The sequence below is a fragment of the Bos javanicus genome, chromosome 1 (assembly GCF_032452875.1).
Source record: "Bos javanicus breed banteng chromosome 1, ARS-OSU_banteng_1.0, whole genome shotgun sequence".
NCBI classification, from domain to species: Eukaryota; Metazoa; Chordata; class Mammalia; order Artiodactyla; family Bovidae; genus Bos; species Bos javanicus.
Genome location: NC_083868.1, coordinates 112352403 through 112358939, shown reverse-complemented (window position 1 = coordinate 112358939; position 6537 = coordinate 112352403).

The window sequence follows — 6537 nt, the reverse complement described above, 5'->3', positions numbered from 1 at the left end:
CCACAGTAAGTGTAGTGAACATCCATCATTTCATAAAATGCAAAATAAAAGGAGGAAAAAACTTTCAGGATACTAGTCTTAACAGTCTGATCCAGAAATTGAACTTTATCTGCCAAGTTCCAAATCACAATTATAGAGCTGGAATGGACCCACTTTTCTGATTATGGTCATAGGATTCTGAAGGCTGCCACATAACTGCTGAGATCATAGAGTCCCAAGATAACCTGACTTACTTTCAAGGAAAAAAATCAAACTCAAAACATTCATCTTCCCCAAACACAGAGTCCCAGGCAAATCAGGCAAAGAGGAAATAAGAGGTTAAACTAGGTTATTGTGGATTATACCCTCTTCTTAAGGGACACAGACTCCTTCCTTCAGTGTTGGGTAAAAAGGAGATGGGCTCCCCAAATGTCTTTGCATTCTGTCAAAGACAGGTTGGGGTGGCCTCCTCTCTGGGATATGGATAGCTAGGTAACTGAGTCCAATTTCCTGAAGTTGAGTGTGTGTAAGTGACTGTATCCACCTTGGGGGCAGTGAATGTTCACCATGAGTCATGGTTTTGTTTTCTGTGCTCAGCAGCCTGAGGGCTGGCAGGGACTGAGGTCTGGGATTTTGCAACAGCTGTTTGTGTCACCTGGGAAGGCAATTGAATATGCACTGGGATTTTCTTTTTTTTTCCACTGGGATCATTTTATCATCTTATGAGCACAGACTTTGCCTGCCAAAAGGCCATGATTCTCAGCTAGAAAAAATAACATCCCTATTTGGAACCTGTGTGGTGTCTTAAATGTCGGTATCTAAATTCTTTTCTTATGCCACACAGTTGTAAATTGCTCACAGGCTCTCTAATTCCAATTTAAGATGATTAACTCCTAAAAACAATGGCTATAACATCTTTTCAGAAGCTATCATAAGGCAGAGAGATTCATCAGTGATGTCTCATTCTACTTCTTTAACTTATCTATAAATGACTTTCTTATGGTTTCAGGAAATAGCCACCCTGTTCTCCATTCATGAATGTAATATACAAAGTTCTCTACTAGACAACTGTTCAGGCTGCATGATATCATCTTGTAGCCCTGGTCTTTCTATATCTCATTTTTAGCCCATCATCTGTGAAAGTCACCCTAATCCCTTGTTCTTGCATTCACCTCACCCTGAACCCTTTCAAGCCCATCCATGGAGAGAGGCATGGTGTTCTTTGGGCTGCAGCCAAAGGAGAAATGGTGATTTATGTGATGACCACAGGCACTGCCTGTCCCCTGCAAACAGCACACAGCAATGGCAGAGGGATGCCACCGGGGAATGCTGGCTCCTCTCTTGCTGGGTGAACCTCTATTAATGTGTTTGAGATAATTAAACCAGCTAGTTTGGTCAGCAGATGTAACATAAAAACTTATCAAGCATACTTCAATAACAAAGATCCATCTAGTCAAAGCTATGGTTTTTCCAGTAGTCATGTATGGATGTGAGAGTTGGACTATAAAGAAAGCTGAGCGCCGAAGAATTGATGCTTTTGAACTGTGGTGTTGGAGAAGACTCTTGAGAGTCCTTTTGGCTGCAAGGAGATCAAACCAATCAATCCTAAAGGAAATCAGTCCTAAATATTCATGGGGAGGACTGATGTTGAAGCTGAAACTCCAATACTTTGGCCACCTGATGGGAAGAACTGACTCATTGAAGAAGACCCTGATGCTGGAAAAGATAGAAAGCAGGAGGAGAAAGGGACAACAGAGGATGGAATGATTATCTGGCATCACCAACTAGATGGACATGAATTTGAGTAAGCTCCTGGAGTTGGTGATGTACAGGGAAGCCTGGCATACTGCAGTCCATGGGGTCACAAAGATTCGGACACAACTGAGCAACTAAATTGATTTGAAGCATACTTCGTGAGCAAGCCAAAGATCTGAGCCATAATTAAGTCTTGGAAGACAGTTAAAAGCCTAAAAAGTCATAACAAGTCTATGAATACCACTAATTGGGAACTTTTAAAGCTCTCTTACCTAAATACCTGCAAAATAAGATGATTATTTTGAAGGCTGCCTGGTGTAACAAAGGGAAGTCTCAAGGCAAAAAGCATTTACATGTAATATTAGAAGAGAGTGGAAATTTTTGTTTGGGTCAGTATTTAATTATCTGCCTGCTATTTCCAGATCCAGTTATAGTATTGACAGAAGACAATTCTAGATAAAATGTGTTGCCATAAATTTGCATGATTGTCACTTTGACATGCAATGATTTAATAGTAATTCTTAGTCTCATCATATCTGGATTTCTTATTACAAAGAACTGACTCCTGCAGTAAATAATTCTTCTACTGTAACATATTTTCCCTTTGATTCTGTGGAGTTATTAAGGCTTTTGGTCTTCAGTGCTGTAAGATGCAAATAATAAGAGAGAGAGAGACAGCATACTTTTTGTTATCAGTGGGTATCTTGGAGGGGGAAAAAAATGAAGTTTTAGAAAGGATTGATTATCAGCAGAGGATATAAAGGGGATTCAGGAGAGACCTCAGAGAGAGAGAGCAGGAATAAAGAATGCTCATGTGTGCCTGCATCTTCAAATTTGGAGGAAGTGGTAGGAGGCAATTCTAGAAAGGAACTGGAAAACCTTTCCTCCTCCTCTTTCCCCACGCAACTACTTCATGATTTTGCCACAAGTTAGCCCTGCCTCTAAGGTCTCTAGTGACTTGTCTACCTTCCATCTTATTATATTTATAAATGCAGATGAAGACCTAAGATAACTGTTCTTGGCACAAACCAAAGAAGAGAAATTGAGAAGAGTAAACAAGGAAGCCAACTCTAAGTGGCTCAATGTTATATAGGGGCAAAGAATAATGGATTGGTTCCCAAAAACTGCCACACCACTCAAATGAGGCCACAAGCTGCCTGTTTCCAGGACATTCTTGGGGGTCAATTACTCCCGGGAAGGAACTCTGTTGCATGCAATCCCTTGAAAAGCCAAGCATGCCTCCCTGATGAAACAATAGGCCAGCACGCCAGCAGATTAAGATATTGTTCTGGGACAATGGGGACATATGTAGGCTATTCTGAGAAGGCTAAAATGTCCTGATTGCCCCACAGATTGACCCAGACAATTTTATCAGCCTTGAGGGCATTGCAGAAGAAAAATTTTTATTAACATAATATTCCTTTTTCTTTAACACAAGTGGTAATTCTTTTCTAATTATCATGAGTTGATCCAACAAAGAGCAGAAGAAGAAATATTTGCTTTTGATTATATGCACTGTTGTTTTCTTGGGAAAAAAGATGAGTGGGGGTGAATATTGAAAAGAAGGAACCAGAAGGCATAAATAAGACCATATTCTTGGCTCCCACTTAGAAGGAAGCAGAATATTTGGAGCAATAGCACAGACATCTGCCGAACAGCCATGCTCCTTAGTCTACCACAAATTGGCTCTTTCCAGATTATAAGTATATATGTTTTTCCAAAAGAGGAGCATCAATACTATTGCTTATTCATACTATTTTTTTTTTTTTGTTAAGTTTCACCAGGCATACAATATTATGAGGAATCTTTTTCAAGTCTTGTCTGTTTTTCCTTCTTAGAAAAAGTTGAGGTGGTTAGTGTGAGATTCTTGTGAAACTTATTTTTGAGGCAATTTCTATAAATAAACTAAAACATTGTTTTGTGGATAATTTCTCTCTCAACTAAGACAGTTTACATCAGTTGACATTGGCAGGAAAATATCCATCTATTTCATCTTGATTGATTATTTCCATCAACTGAAAAAAAAGAAAAAAAAAAAACCTTCAAAGATAATTATGTCCCAGGAGATAGTTAAGCAAAAGGGTAAAATATACAAAAGGAATACCATCTTGTGAGCTGCACTGCTAGAATGACAATAAAACCTCACCCTAGAAAGTAATGCTATGGTGTCTAAGCAGGTGCCCTCATGTTGTAATATGAGCCACTGAGTTGTTGGCCCACATTGAGAGGACCACATCCTTTCCCTACATGGATCCAGACACTGTCTTGTCCTTGGGTCCCAAAGGGAATGACCTTGTTAACTCTGTGACCTAGAACCAGATACCCTGGAAAAGCAAATGATTTGGAGAGACTTACCAAGGATTCTAATCTATTTTGGGCAATGCCACTGGGTGTGATGTTGAGTGGTTTAGGAAGCCAAAGAAAATTGACTGCATAATGACAAAGGAAAAGCCCAAGGGATTTCAGGTGTTTGAATTCAGAAGAGAGCTTCTTGGTTTTAACAAACTTACTGCAAATCTTGGAAATATCAGCTAGGGAATACCAGCTAAAATGTATGAATTGTTTTGAGTCAAGTGGAAGAAGAAGTAAACTCAGTAAGCATTTATTATTTTAAAATGCTGATTCACAGTTAAAAGAAGGGTTTAAATAAATTCAGCATATAATATACTTCCACAAAACAGAGACTTAGTTTGAGCTGCAAAAGCCTGAAATGTCATGTAGTTCATTCTTTTAATTTTACTAAGGAAGAAAATATGGTCAAGAGAGGCTAAGTGATTCAGATAAGATTACACAGCCAATTCATGACTCTCAACAGGATGCCAGACCTGAGGAGCCCAACTTTATCGAGACTATTAAAAAAATGTTGTTAGAGATATATACATATGTGTATATATATAATCGTTAGAGATTCAAAATGTGCATTATCATATAAAAAGTCCAAGTAATTATATGGTAAAGAAATCTGTTCAGCTTTACTAAACTCAACTTTTCTAAACTCACTTGACCACAAAGCCGTTTTGGACATGCAACAATTATTAAGATCCTATGGAACTAAATAATGAAAATTCTGTGTGAAAACTTCATTTGCATCCATAGTTCTATCGGTTTGCTGGCTCATTTTTTTCACCTACTTAATTCAAGCTAGAAATCTGGGCAACACATAAGAATAGATTCCTAAATAAAACCCCACACAATTTTTCACTCAGTCAGGTCATTAAAGTAACATTGAAATTCCAAGGTTACGCCTATGCAGATCTGCTGCATGGCTAGAACCAATGGTGGCTTCTGTATTTTTTTTAAACACTTGCCAACTAACGCAGCATTGGTTCATTTTTTCAAAGGCAGATAGCCATAGCATCACACATGTACCAACTGATTTGAAGAGAATGGTCTTCAAAACTTATAGGTATTTTGTGTTATAAAGCAAAGTAGTTCAAACAACAGAGCCATGTCTGCAGACCTCTGATGTATTGTTGAGAGTATATTTAGTTTGAGCTATATCCTTATCTCTGAACTAAACAAAAAGGAGCTTAATGCCTTATACTAGAGATTTATAAAAGCTTCATTCTATTTTAAAACCTACTCATCAATTCCTGTGGCCTTGTCATTTCATCTCTGTGAAGTGAGAATATAAGGCTGTCAGATGGTATAGAAATTCTTATATTCTTAAGTGGTTGTGTGACTTTCTGGCTCAAGGAAAATAGACATTGAGTGGTAACATTCACTGCTGCCAAATGCTGCAGAACTCTGTTAGGTACAGTAACACTGCTCATTTCATCCTTCATGGCAGAATGATTTCTAGTAGAATCATGCATAACCAGCCAGTGTTAATGTCAACTGAGTTCCCTTGAGATGAGCATACTTCACACACACATACACACAAACACACACACCAAACTCACAAATGCCTGGAAAGTACTGACATCCCCTTGGGCTTAAATGTACCCAGCACTAATACTTGACTTAGGAGTTTTAGGATTTTTTGTTTAATTTTATTTTTAAACTTTAAAATATTGTATTGGTTTTGCCAAATATCAAAATGAATCCGCCACAGGTATACATGTGTTCCCCATCCTGAACCATCCTCCCTCCTCCCTCCCCATACCATCCCTCTGGGTCGTCCCAGTGCACCAGCCCCAAGCATCCAGTATCGTGCATTGAACCTGGACTGGAGACTCGTTCCATATATGATATTATATGTATTTCAATGCCATTCTTTTAGGAGTTTTAAATGCCAATCTAGTCAATATTCTTCCCAGGTGTCACCTGTAAGCAGGCTCTATTCATGTCGATTCCCTGTAGACTGCTCCTCTTGAAATAAATGCTAAATTAAATTGAAAAGTACCAAAATGCTCATATGATTATCATAGTCTAATACTGCTAAACTGAAACTTATGCAATTCAATTTAAGAGGAAATTACATTTATACCTCCAAGCAATGAACCAATGTTATGACACATTTGGTACCTAGCACTTCTTTTGACTTTGCCCATCCTTACCCTTGAATGGATATTTTTAGACCGAGGTGGAAAGGATTGTTTGTTGTAATCTTGCCCTTAATACTGCTTTGAGTATGTTTCTATACACATAATTGGCTCTATGAGAATTGGAGGGTAATAAAATTGTTAAGGAGGACTAAAACCTCTATAGTTGCATAGGAAATATAAGTTTCAAAACATTTCTAGAACTTGAAGTAATTTGGAGAGAGGTTTATTTGAAGAGTGTTTTTTTTCTCTATTTGTCTCATAGAATAGTTAAAATCAACTCTGATTTCTTTGTAGGTCTGGTAAGTTGAGTAACTTA